Genomic DNA, 13,965 nt, shown 5'->3' with positions numbered 1-13,965 from the left:
TTGTCTTTGGTTTTTAGCATTTTGACCTTGATATGCCTAGGTATGTGTGTGTGCATGTTTGATTATTGTTATTTATCCTGTTTTTAAATCACAAATAAGATCTTTTGTTTGTCACCATTAAAAGTCTGCATTTTAAACAGATTCTTGAACTGCTGGCTCATATCCTTCAGCTCATTCAACTTTAGCACCTGTCTCATCCCCAGTGGCTTTTCCAGAACTACTAATTTCACCATTAGCTCCATGAGTTTTCCCAATTTAAACTTGAACTTTTTTAGCATTTTTACTTTTCTAATGAAGACATCACAGAGCACATAAAGAGATTGGCAAGCCTTTTCTATGTCTTTTCCAGTGGTGTCTGAAATCAGTTTATTAACCATCTTTTCCAAGTCACTTGTCTGCACCTCTTGGGTAATGATTTCCATCATCTTCTTGTGGATCTGGCGCACCTGCTGGTGCTGGGCCTAAGAAGTCTTCTGAGTCTGGTTACTCTGATTTTCTGTGTAAAACTCACACAGAACAGATGAATCAAGTAACCATTGGTAGTCGTACATTAATGTGAGCTTCAATAATGGTCTGCCATTTTTTAACTATGGAGCACATTTTGTCACAGGTAAGATCCATGCCATGGAAATTAGTCAGGAAGTTTTTGCCCTGAACATCCACAATAATTAACTTGAATTTTCTAAATGCAATTTCATCATTTTGCAGGTCAACAAGACTCACTTCAAAAACACAACCCTTGAGGCCATCAGATGAGATTTTGGTGCCTTGAGTTCTCGTGACCAGTGTTTTCCTGATATTTCTTATATTGAACTTAGCTGGTGCTTTCAGATCATACCAGTCTTTATTAGAAAATGGGTCAACCACTTTCTTCATGGTTGCCTTTTTGCCTCCTTTTGTAGGGCACTTATTCTTACTGACCACCATGGTGCTGCTCAGAGAACCAAAAGGGCTATTTATCCTATTAGTGCTATCTGAGTTTGTTGGATCTAGGCCTTGGTTTGTTGTTTGTTGTCTGTCACTAATTTTGGAAAATTGTCAGCCATTATTCTTCAGCCCTCTTGTTCTTTTTTTTTTGCCTTCTAGGATTCTAGTTTTGTGTATAATATACCATTTCATACTGTTCCTCTGCCCTTAGCTTCTCTGTTCCTTTTTTGTTGTTGTTCTTTTTTTTCCCTTCTCTTTGCATTTCATTTTGGTAATCTGTGTTGACTTGTCTTTTGCTGGTTTGCATTGTTTCTGACAAAAAGTCTACTCTACCTTATGTGTCTTTTTGCTCTATCTACTTTTAAGATTTTCCTTTAATCTCTGCTTTTTAGCAATTTGATTGTGATACACTTTGGTGTGTTATTCTTGTTTCTTCTTTTTAGGTTTTTATGGCTTTATAGTTTTCATTTAATTTAGAAGTTTAGACCATTATATTTTCCTTCTCCCATCCTGTTTTGGCACCAATTACTCATATAGTAGGATGCTTAATATTGTCTAATGGCTCTGTGATGCTCCATTAAATTTTCTTGAGTCTTTTCCCTCCTTATATATGTCATTTTATGCCATTAATTTTTTGCAGTGCCTTAAATTCAGTATACTTTTCAGTTATTATTTTTTATTTCTAGAAATTAAGTTTGTTTCTTTTTATATCTTTTATATTTCTAATTTTCACTCCTTTGCTTTCTTTTGTCTTCTTAAATATATAGACAATATTTTAAAACAATTTTTTAATTTCTGTGGCTACTACTTTAATCATCTGTGTCATTTTGTCTGTTTCTGTTTATTTATTTTTCTGCTGCTTATGGGTCATCTTTTTTTTTTTTTTCTTTGTGTTCTAGTAGTTTTAAACTGGATATCAGAAATTTTAAATTTTACATTGTTGGATGCTGGATAGTTTGATATTCCTTTAAATATTATTTGTCTTTTTGAGAGATGAAGTTAAGGTCCTTGGGATCAGCTTGATTTTTTTCAAGTTTTCTTTTAAGTTTTGTTAGAATACTCTATGACTAATTTGACTTCTCTGTTGTAGCAATACCTTTCTGAGGCAATACTTTTCTTTTTCTGTACCCTTCTTACTAGAAGCCTTGTATGTTATGAGGTCTTTTCAATTGCCCAGAATGTGAATTATTCCTGGTCCTGTGTGTACTGTGCTGATTGTTTTACTTATTCCTTCCTGGTGGTTCTTTTCCTTACCTTGGTAGTTTTCTCACATATGCAAGGATGTCACTACTGGAGCTCATGTTCTTTGTGTAACTCCCTCCTCTCCTGTATGCTGCAAATTTAAGTTGCCTTGGCCTCTTGTAGCTCTGAACTCTGTGTCATCAACTCAATAAGACTGCTGAGTTCTGTTTTGGTTCCTTGTTTTGTACTACAAGCCTAAAAGTTCTCTCCAGGTATGGATGGCAAATGATAGGGCTCATCTTGTTTGTTTTTCCTTCTTTAGGAATCACTGTGCTGTGCTTTATGTTTTTATGTCAGAAAGCATTGTTTCGTGTACCTTGGTCCTTTTAAAAAGTTATTCAAGGTAAGGGGGTTAATGTGGTTTCTGTCATTCTAGCATAGCTGGATACTAGAATTTGTGATATGATTTTGAGTTTCCCAGAATGTCTCCCTGTCACCAAATAGATTCCTGACTGCCTTTCAGGAGGTTTATAATTCCATTGTTAAATAATCATTAATTTGGCTGCTTTGGAATTTGAATATTCTGTTAAGATGCAAACATGCCTCATAGGAAAAGAAACATGGCGCACAAGTACCTCAATGAATCAGAATATTAGCATTGACATATATAAATACTATGTGTAAAATCGATAGCTAGTGGGAACCTGCTGTATAGCACTGGGAGCTCAATTCAGTGCTCTGTAATGATTTAGAGAGGTGGAATTTGGGGGATAGGAGGAAGGCTCAAAAGGGAGGGGAATATACATATACATACAGCTGATTTTTTCCCTTTGTTGTATAGCAGAAACTAATGCAACATTGTAAATTAATTATATTCCAATAATAAAATTAAAAAATAAATATTTATGGGGCACCTGAAAGCATAGAAATGTTAAGGAAATAAAGCTCTGGGTACCTGGACTCACAAACTACTTGTGAACCCTGCCCAACTTATTTAGCTTGTCTGGGCCCAGTTTTATCATTTGTAAAGTATAGGGGAGGTGGATTAGGGGATTAGTTGGAATATGGATTAGTTGGCCTCTGGCTGAGAGCAGAAGTAGGCCAGTGCCTTACTCTTTAAGGAACTTAAATATAGTTGGAGAGACACAACTAAATTTCCTTAAAACTCTAGCAAATCATAAAGGGCAATTTAGTAGAATGTTATCTGTGCCAAGTGCTATGAGAGTTCAGATATGGTAACCTAAGAGAGTAATATGTAAGGTCTGAAGGAGTAAGATAAGGCTTTGTGGCAAGGCAAAGGTGAAACTCAACTTGTTCCTTGAATGATGGATGTTTTTGGATAAACCAAAGGGGACAAAGGTAAGGGGAATAAGATGTTCACTTTTGCGAGAAAATTTTCATTGTCTAATGAAAGTTTAATTTTCTGAGACTGGATCAATTTCAGGATGTTTATGAAAATGGATATGATTGTTCTTTTCTCTATATCACTAAGAGATAACAACAATTAACATTTTAATAATGGTTATCACTGTTGATTATTTTGAGATTGTTATAGTGTTTTTCAGAGTTAGGAGTTTTGCAGTCACTTCCTAGTGTTTCTTAAACAAATCATAAATTTTGTACCTCAAATAAAACTAGTTACTAATGTTCCTCATTATTACTCATCCCCTTGATTTCTTTTGTGTTCCTTATCTTGGTTAAAGGCATCATCTCCTACCTTATCTTATCCTACCTTATCTCTTAAGGAAAATTTTGAACTATTTTTTATTCTTCTCTGAGCCTAGTCTCCCATATTCATTTGGCCATCAGATATCATAAGTCTTTAACTTAGGCCTTTAACACAGGTATACGTGCATACATGTGTGCTAAGTCACTTCAGTTGTGGCCGACTCTTTGTGACCCTATGGATTGTAGCCCGCCAGGCTCCTCTGTCCTTGGGATTTTCCAGGCAAGAATACTTGTTGGAGTGGGTTGCCATGCCCTCCTCCTCCAGGGGATCTTCTCTACCCAGGGATCTAACCTGGGTCTCCTGCATTGGCAGGCAAGTTCTTTTACCACTAGCACCACCTGGAAAGCCCCTAACATAGGTGTAGTAGCCTAATTCTGAAATCCTCTTTCTTGCTACTGTGCTGCCAGCCCTTACCATTCCCTTGGAATACTGTGACATATTAATAGACTCTGCTCCCCAGCTCTCCTAATAACATTTTTCATACTACTATCAGAATTATTTTTGTGAATAGTCTTCAATAGGTAAGTCACTTATTTGATTTACAGTCTCTGACATCTCTCCAGTGCTTGGAAGATAAAACTAGAACCTTAAGGGTACTCAAGTCTTAGTATTCTAGGTATGATATATGGAAAAGGGAGAATAATCCAAAGAGGAAGGAGAATTAGCAAAGGCATGAAAATATATATGTCCTGGGATTCTCTATCGGATAGACTTCCATTTTTCCTGTAGTCAAGACTTGGCTAAGAAGTCAACCCCCTTTATCACACACTCCTGAATTCATCCTTTCCCTTTATTTTGCAGATTATAAGTGCATATTACATTGAATCAGAGTTACTTCTGTTCTTACTTGTGTACATAGTAGTAGGCTGTGAATTCCATGAGGGTAGGGACAAACATTTATTCATCTTTGAATTCCCATTGTTTAATATAGTGTGTTGAGCACTATATCCAGGCCAGAATATTGGAGCGGGCAGCTGTTTTCCTTCCCCAGGGGATCTTCCCAACCAAGGGATCAAACCCAGGTCTTCTGCATTGCAGAAAGATTCTTTACCATCTGAGCCACCGGGGAAGCCCTGAGTACATTGTAGGAGCTGATATATTTGTGTGAATTGATCATCAGTATAGATAACAAACACTCTTGAAAGTCTGGTCCGTTCCAGGACTCCAGTTCTGTAGGTCCCCTGAGGCTGCCACTAGGAGGCTCCAAAGCCATCCACATGAAGAAATTTGGTTTGCTTCCAAGTTAGACAAGGAACTGATGATGCTTGATAAATCCTTATCAAAAGTTCAGATGTCTAAACTTTTATTTTGATTTATTTAGAATTCTGTTTTGTTTTCTGGTTGACTTTGACATTTAGCAGCTTTGGACTACACATTACCCTTTGGAGAACTTTAAACCTAAATGATGTAAGTCAAGGATATAAACATTCTAGTCCTAGTTAGTCTACCCATACCATGGGGGATGTCAACTTTCAAAGAAGCTAAGTTAGTTTCTCCAGGCACAAAATGAAGACAAATGCTACTGACTCTATTCCAGTGCCTAACTAAGTATTTCTTCACTTCATCAAAAAGTATGCAGTAAGTATAATTGTTGCTACCTGTCCTTACCTATCATTTTAATATATCAGATTCCAACAGAAATAGCCATCTAAGATTATTACTGCTCAGTCAACAATTATGCCAGACTGTTGGCTTTAGTTGGTGTCATTACTGCTGCTTTGGTGCAGTAAATTCCAAATCATTAGCAGGTTCTCTTTAGAAACTTCTTGATATTGGGATCATCTTAGAGCTTTTGAGTGGATTTTATTGTTTGGGTATGAGGAAGAGAGGAGCTGTTTGTGTAGTTATTAATAACACTGATCGCTTCACATACCTCTCCCTTCACTTTCCACATCTAACACCTGTCTTTTCTTCATGCCCGAGTTCATCTTCTACGAGAGTTTTTCCAGGATGTAGCATTCTCTTTTTTCCCCCCTGAATTTAGACTAACTAAATCTTAGAGTTGGAAGAACTTTAGTTCATGTAGTCCAGTATTCTACCCAAAGTGTGACATATCAAGTGAGGGTAAAAACAACCCCAGATTTGTTGAGTAAATCAGCAAAGCCTTGGTTTTGGCCAAGGCTGATTATGTCGCTTTTCTTGTCCAAGCCCAGTCCTTTTCTGAGAACTACTACATTGCTTCAAGCTGTGTGTATCACTGCTAATAGCTATTTATTATTACATAGTCCTTCCATGAGGCTTAGTTGCCGTGAGGCAACTTATTTAGCACTTTTGTGAGGAATCAATCAGGTCAAACAAAATAACTCTATAGATGGAATCTTAGCAATTGCAGATGAATGAAAAGTAGATGTTCTATATTCTTATACTTTGTATAGATTAGTATTAGATCCAGTTCTGAAGGATTCTCACTTGAAAATAGACTTCAGGTTAATAGGGTGTAAGCTCTGTTGTACAGATGAAAAATCAGGGCTGTGCTCAATTTTGTGAGGCTGTCCTTAGAAATATCTAGCAGATGAATGATTTATGCTGAGTTATTGTGGGAAGTCTCTGCTTCTGGGTTCAGCCTTTAGCCCAATTGTATTGCATGTTTTCATGAACATTCTTGGGATGAAACCATGGTGTCTTCATCTGGGAATGATGTAAAATTAGAGAAATACTGTACACCACAAAGTAGGAAGACAGCTGAAGCGGAGCCTTATATATTCATGGACTTCTGCCAAGTATCCATATATATTTGCATACATTTAGTAGAAGTGGATAAAAATACTTGCTGAGGCAGATTCTTCTAGGGTGTCATTTATTCTGTTAGGTGTCCCAGTGGGAAGAGCACCAGCAGTTAGGAGGCCTGTGTTCTAATCATTGCTTGGTACAAACTGCTGTGCAGTCAAAATGTTGGGGAAATCACTTCATCCATGACCCCATTCTCTTATCTGTGAAGTTTGAGGATATTCTACTCTCTACCCATCCCTCTCAGCAAAGTACAGCCTGCAGGCCAAATCTTGCAACCACTTGTTTTTGTCAAGTTTTATTGGAGTATGCTACTGCTAAGTCACTTCAGTCGTGTCTGACTCTGTGCGACCCCATAGACAGCAGCCCGCCAGGCTCCCCGTCCCTGGGATTCTCCAGGCAAGAACACTGGAGTGGGTTGCCATTTCCTTCTCCAATGCATGAAAGTGAAAAGTGAAAGTGAAGTCGCTCAGTCGTGTCTGACTCTTAGTGACCCCATGGACTGCAGCCTACCAGGCTCCTCTGTCCATGGGATTTTCCAGGCAAGAGTTCTGGAGTGGGGTGCCATTGCCTTCTCCATTATTGGAGTATAGCTGTGCTCATTTATTTATGTATTGTCTATGGCTGCTTTTGCATTACATTAGCCGACTTGAGTAGTGCAACAGAGGCTATGTGGCCCACAAAACCTAAAATATTTGCTGTCTGGCTCTTTATAGGAAAAGACTGCCAACTCTGACTCTAGAGCATATTTGAAAAAATTGGTGAGGGAAGAGGGGTGGTTCAGGCATCAAGACTAGGGATGCTATTGGTATCTAGTTGGTTGAGGCTAAGAATGTCAAATGTTCTGTGAGGCATGACATAATGAAGAACTGTCTTACATGAAATTCTAATAGTCCCTCCTAGGAATTTTTTTCCTATTTTTAATTCCAAGGAGAACCACTTTGGAAAGCTGTGTCAACTCTTTTAGGCCACTAAAATAGCAGTTTCCCAAGTTAAATGGGTAGGTTAGGAATTTTTTTAAACAACTTCCCATAACTTGAAAAACAATATACACCAAGAATCTAAATCAATTATTATGCTTAATATTATGGTAAAATGTTAGAATCATTTTTCTTAATATCAGGAAGAAGACAACAATGCCCGTAGGTCACCACTGTACTGGAGGTTATAGCCAGCAGAATAATGTCAAGAACTTTGAAGGATCTGAAATTTTACCCTTCTTGTAAGCTAACACAGTAACTTGCCAGTTTTATGAATGTTGACAGAAGATATGAGACTCCTGTGTAAAACAAAAAGGAGTATATTTTTTATAGCAATAGCAGTGGCCAGAGTATCAGCAAATTTTTGTGTTGTTTTTCTGAGTCCAAATTTCCATAGAAAAACGGGAAGACTGCTAGGTGATACTTGAACATGCAATGGGTTATATAACCAGAGGGTAACTCTAGATTAGGCTTCCCAAGTAGAGCTGTGCTAAAGAATCGACCTGCCAGTGCAAGAGATGCAAGAGATTCAGGTTTGATCCCTGGGTTGAGAAGATCCCCTGGAGGAGGAAATGGCATCCTAATCCAGTTTTCTTGCCTGGAAGGTTCCATGGACAGAGGAGCCTGGCGGGTAATAGTCCATGGGGTCATAAAGAGTTAGACACGACTGAGCATGCACACACAACCATGAGATTAGGGAACCTGAATCATTCATAGTGAGGAGTAAACAGGCATGCTCTTTATTTAGAGGGGAATATTATCTTTATTGCATTGGACATTTAAGTATGCCTGCCCTTTGCTCTGAAGTGAGGCACTGTCTCTTTCTTGTAAGACTGTTAAATATACAAATACCTTTGAAAAGATAACGTGGAACAAAGGCAGCCAGCGTCACTGATTGTAAGGTAAGCAGAAATGCAGGAGTTCCATGTCTTTCAACAAATAGGAAAAGTAAATAAATAAAATATGCAAGAAGAAGGAATAAACAACCTTGTTTTTATTAGCAGATGTGTGATTGTTTACCTAGTGAATTTATAAACTTCTAGTCTCAAATGGCTAGAAATAATAAGAGAGTTCATTGAGATTGCTGAATTCATGCTCCAAATAGCAAAACCATGTGCATTTTTATAAACTAGGGACAAAAGTTAGAATATATTATAAAATGATACTATTTATAAAATCAAAAGCTATACTATCTTTGAATATATCTAAGAAATATTTTGCTGACTTTAAATAGAGTATATTGTAAAATTTATTGAAAAATGGAAGAGAAGCTTACATGGAGATGCAAAATGTCATGGATAGAAAGACTGAGTATCTTTAGTTTATAAATTTAATGCAATTTAAACTCCTACAAGCTTTGCGTGTGTGTTTGTGTGGGTGTGTATGGTGAGTGTGTAACTTACTTAACAGATTGATCATCTCAAAATATGTAGAGAAAGCATTTGATAAGATTTAACATTCATTCATGATATAGGCTCTTAGTAAACTAGGAAGAATAAGGAACTTCCCTAACCTGAAAAAAAGTATCTAGAAAATGCTATGGTAACATTATTCTTAATAATGAAAGACTGAATACTATTCATCTGAGATTGAGAAGGAGGCAAGATGTTCACTCTCACCACTCGTATCCAACTTCATACTTGCACATAGTGCATTACAGCAAGACAGTGAAAAAGCATGCAGTTCGGAAAGGAAGACATAAAGCTATCTCAGTGTGCAGATAACATGATGATTTACCTTAGGAAATCTCAACGAATCTATTAAAAATTTCCCAGAACTAATAATAAGTTTACCAAGGCTGCAGGAAAGGTAGACATAAAACTGTCTCTGTTTGCAGATAACATGATAGTGTATATTGGAAAAAACCCAAAGAATCTATAAAAAATTCCTAGAACTAACAGTGAGTTTACCAAGGCTGTAGGATAGAATGTTAATGTACAGAAGTGAATTATGTTTCTATAAAATGAACATTAGAATCTGAGATTTCAAAAAAGGACATATATAATAGCACCAAAAGGTATAAATCTAACAAAATGTATATTTATGCTGAAAACTGTAAAACAGAGGTGGAAGAAGTCAAATATATGAAGAGAGAGAGAGAGAGAATGTGTTCATGGATTAGAGGACTCAATATTGGTAAGACATCAATTCTCTCTAATATGTAATCAACATATGTAACTCAATCCCTATCAAAATCAAATAAAACTCTTCTATAGGTGTGTGTAATATGTGTGTGTGTGTGTGTGTGTGTGTGTGTGTGTGTGTGTGTGTATGGGTGCTTAGTCACTTCAGTAGTGTCCAGCTCTTTACGACTCTATGGACTGTAGCACACCAGGCACCTCTGTCCATGGGATTCTCCAGGCAAGAATACTGGAGTGGGTTGCCATGCCCTCCTCCAGGGAATCTTCCCAACCCAGGGATCGAAACTGCCTCTCCTGAATTTCCTGCATTGCAGGCAGATTCCTTACCACTGAGCCACTGGGGAAGCCCGTATGTATGTGTGTGTGTATATATATATATATATATATATATACACACATGCACAGTTAAAATAAAGCTTCTTAGGTCAGCTCCTTTTTTTTTCTTCCCAAGCCTTTAGTGTGGTTGTGTCATTCATTGTAATAGAGTTAGATTCATTTGTAAATCTACATTCCATATGTATATACACACACATATATATGTAATATATATTATATTTTAAACTTTATGACAAGTTTATAATACTTATTACACACGGACACACACAGGAATTAGAATAGGCCAAAAATATCTGAAAAAGAAGAACAAAGTTCTTTGAAATTCACATTTTTCAAGACATTATAAAGCTACAATTATCAAGATATAAAGTTTGATAACTTTATCAAAGTTATCAAGTTATAAAGCTACATAGATCAGTGGAACAGAATAGAGAGCTTAAAAGTAAATGCACACAAGTGTTGTGAACTTATTTTTGACAAGCGTGTAAAGGCAGTTCCAGTGCCATTTGTTTTGGAAGGAATAATTGGAAGGAAGTTCTGTGAAAAGATGAACCTTAATACATACCTCATACTTTATATAAAAATTAACTCAAAATTGATCATATACTTAAATATAAAACACAAAACCTACACAACTTCTAGACGAAAAAGTAGGAGAAATGTGTGTGGCTTTGGAGTTAGTGAAAACTTTAAAAATAACTGTCAAAAGTATGATCCATAGAATAAAAAATTGATATATTAGACTATAAAAACTAAAAACTTGCTGTGTGAAATACCCTATGAAAAGAAGTGAAGCCACAGACTGGAAGCAAATATTTTTAAAAATCACAAATTTGATAAGAGATTTATATCCAGAACTCACAAAGAACTTTTAAAATTAAAGAAGGTTAGAAGCTGAATTAAAAAGTGGACAAAAGATATGAGCAGATACTTCACCAGAGAAAATATTTAGATGGAAAATAAGTATATAAAATATGTTCAACATCATTATCATTAGGGAGTGGAAATTAAAACCACAATGAGATCCTGTTTCAAATCTATTAGAATGTCTTATCAAACAAAACTGGCAATGCCAAGTGCTATTGAGGATGTGGAACAGTAAGAACTCTCCTACATTATTGGTGAGAATGCTAATTATACACCCACTTTGGAAAAAATTTGGTAGTTTCCTATAAAGCTAAACATCCATTTATCATATGACAATCTAGTCTTGCTCTTAAATGACTCAAGTCAGTTGAAAACTTGTATCTACAGAAAAAGCTGTATTGTAGATGAATGGCTCAGTAAACAGTGGTACATCCATTCAGTGGAATACTGTTCAGCAATATAGAATAATGAACTATTGATTCACAACAACATGGATGAATCCTAAATGCATTTAGCTAAGTGAATGAAGACATATCCCAAAGACTAAATGTTGTATGACTCCATTAATAGGACATTCTGGAAAAAAAATGAACTGTAGGGCCCAAAACCCCAAATCAAAAAACAACAAATCAGTTTGCTAAGGGGTGAAAATGGAGAAAGGGATTGATAATGAAGGAGTGGCATGAGGGAGCTTCTTGGGTAATCAGACTGGTTTATGTGGCAATGTGCTAGTGGATACTTGATTATATGTGCAACTATCAAAACTCATAGAAATGTTACACCACAAAGTGAATTTTACTGTCCTCAAATTTTAAAAAATCAACCAGGGTGATGGGAAACTAAAAATGGAATTTACAAATGAATCTTACCTCTATTGCAATGAATGACACAACTACACAAAACGCTTGAAGAAGACAAGATTATTAATAAGAAACTTTATTTTGACTGAATTCTGCAAGACTAATGAAAAAAAGTACTGAACAAAACCACTGAACTGTAGTTGACAAATTTGTTTCTCCAAGCAATGCGTGTGTGCTAAGTCGCTTCGGTAATGTTCAACTCTTTGTGATCCTATGGACTGTAGCCCCCCAGGCTCCTCTGTCCATGGGATTCTCTAGGCAAGAATACTGGAGTGGGTTGCAGTGCCCATCTCCAGGGGATCGAACTCTTGTCTGTTGCATTGGTAGGCAGGTTCTTTACCATTAGCATCACTTGGGAAGCCCTGTCATAGGGTTATGGAATAGCAATTCTGAAGCTGTTTTTAATTGCTGTTGAACAGATAAGTAAATACAGTAGATGGCAAGCAGGTTTCTCACTATTAGAGAAAAAAATGACAAATGGGAATTCTAGAATGAATCCTTTGGTATCAGATTGGATTTGGAGGCATCTGTATGAACTAATATATTCTATTCCCCCCTCTCCCTGCTTTTAATGTTTATACAGGTAGATAGATACAGAAATAAATATGGACGTGTGGGCATATATCAGTTGTATATACATATGAATTTCCTATCTCCTACTGAGAAGGACCTAGAAGTAGTAATACCCTAATAGTAATGAGCACATGTTGTGCCTAGATGTTGATTTTTAAGTTGTTGTTGTTCAGTAGCTCAGTTGTGTCTGAATGAGTCAGCTCTTCGCATCAAGTGGCCAAAGTATTGGAGCTTCAGCTTCGCATCAAGTGGCCAAAGTATTGGAGCTTCAGCTTCGGCATCAGTCCTTCCAATGAATGTTCAGGATTGATTTCCTTTAGGCTTGACTGGTTTGATCTCCTTGTTGTCCAAGGGACTTTCAAGAGGCTTCACCAACAGAATCAGGGCTTTTGGAGAAGAGTATGATTCCAGAACTGGGGCAGGGAAAATACAAGGTGACCCTGGAACATTTGCAGTGTTAAAAAGTAAGGAAGTGCCTTAAAAAAATGATAGTATGTCAGAAAGACACAGAAGTTAACCTCAAAGTGCTCCAAATAGCTAAAGCTGGAACAACTTGTGTAACAGAATAGGTAAATATGATGATATGAAGAATAAAACACCTATGAATTCATGATAATATAAACAGTGGTTGCATAAATTAGGAGAAGGGACAGCTCTTCTCTTACAGGAGAATTCCAGTTAATAAATGTAGATGGAATGAGAAAAATGAGAAGTCACAACTAGAATACCAGAGGAATAATTGTAGGCAAGATTCACTGATGAATGCTAAAATTATTGAGTAGAAGTTTATAGAAAAATGTAGCATTGCATAGCCTCAAATAGTTTCTCCTATAAAATTTTCATTTAGTTGTCCAGGTATGAGATACATGGTATTAACTGAATTGAAAAAAAGAGGACAACTTTAAGACATTTTGACGCCAAAGTGGATAAACTCAGTGACTTGAAGGGAAAGGGAGAGAGAGGAATTCCGAGATGAGTGGGGATCAGAGACTAGAATATTAGGAAAGTATGTAGTTGACTAGGTCAGGAAAATTAAAGGAAAAACCAGTGGCAGGGGCAGTGAGGGAGGTAATGAATACTTTGGCTTGGGACTCCAGTCTCTTAGCACAGAGGCTCTTCTAGCATCTGTGAATCTTCTCCAAGGGACTAGATAGAATCTTTCTTTTCCTGCTGCTGTTAGTAGAGGCTGGTTTGAAGCCAGGAGGGGAGGAAGTATCTCTAGTCTGTCTCATCCTTGGTGAGTTTGTGTAAGAATAAGCCCCACTTTTTGTTTTTTGGTATTGTTTTCTATAAATCTCAAGCTCATGTTCTTTTGCCTTTTTCTTTTTCTTCCACCCTAAGTCCCAAGGGACTTCCCATTCTCCCCTCTTGAGCATCCCATTTGTGGTCTTCTATTGGCTATGTCCTAGGCTGGATATGCTTGAGGGACTGAATTGTGACAAAGGTAGGCTGATGTTCTTCAGGCCTGCTCCTTATTCTTCTGGATCTGGCACTGCTAATAGCAGCATACAAGATTCTTTCAAAGTTGTGCTATCTAAACTCATACAATCTACAGAGAAAACTGAACATGGACTATAGAGCAATAGCATTGAGGTCCCAAGGTTTTAAGGCGACTTAAGTTTTAAGTAAAAAAAAACAAAACC

The 13,965-nt window shown here is 36.9% G+C and overlaps 1 protein-coding gene and 1 pseudogene across 7 annotated transcripts in view; one reads left to right on the top strand and one right to left on the bottom strand.

Annotated features, from left to right (window-relative positions):
• The window catches only part of HPSE2 (heparanase 2 (inactive)), a 716,285-nt gene that overhangs the window by 33,566 nt on the left and 668,754 nt on the right, over positions 1-13,965 (top strand). The window lies entirely within an intron of this gene.
• LOC133239267 (small ribosomal subunit protein eS1-like) lies at positions 59-1,427 on the bottom strand (annotated as a pseudogene).

Source organism: Bos javanicus, chromosome 26 (genome assembly GCF_032452875.1).
Source record: "Bos javanicus breed banteng chromosome 26, ARS-OSU_banteng_1.0, whole genome shotgun sequence".
Classification (NCBI taxonomy): Eukaryota; Metazoa; Chordata; class Mammalia; order Artiodactyla; family Bovidae; genus Bos; species Bos javanicus.
This window is presented reverse-complemented; position numbering and strand designations above follow the sequence as displayed.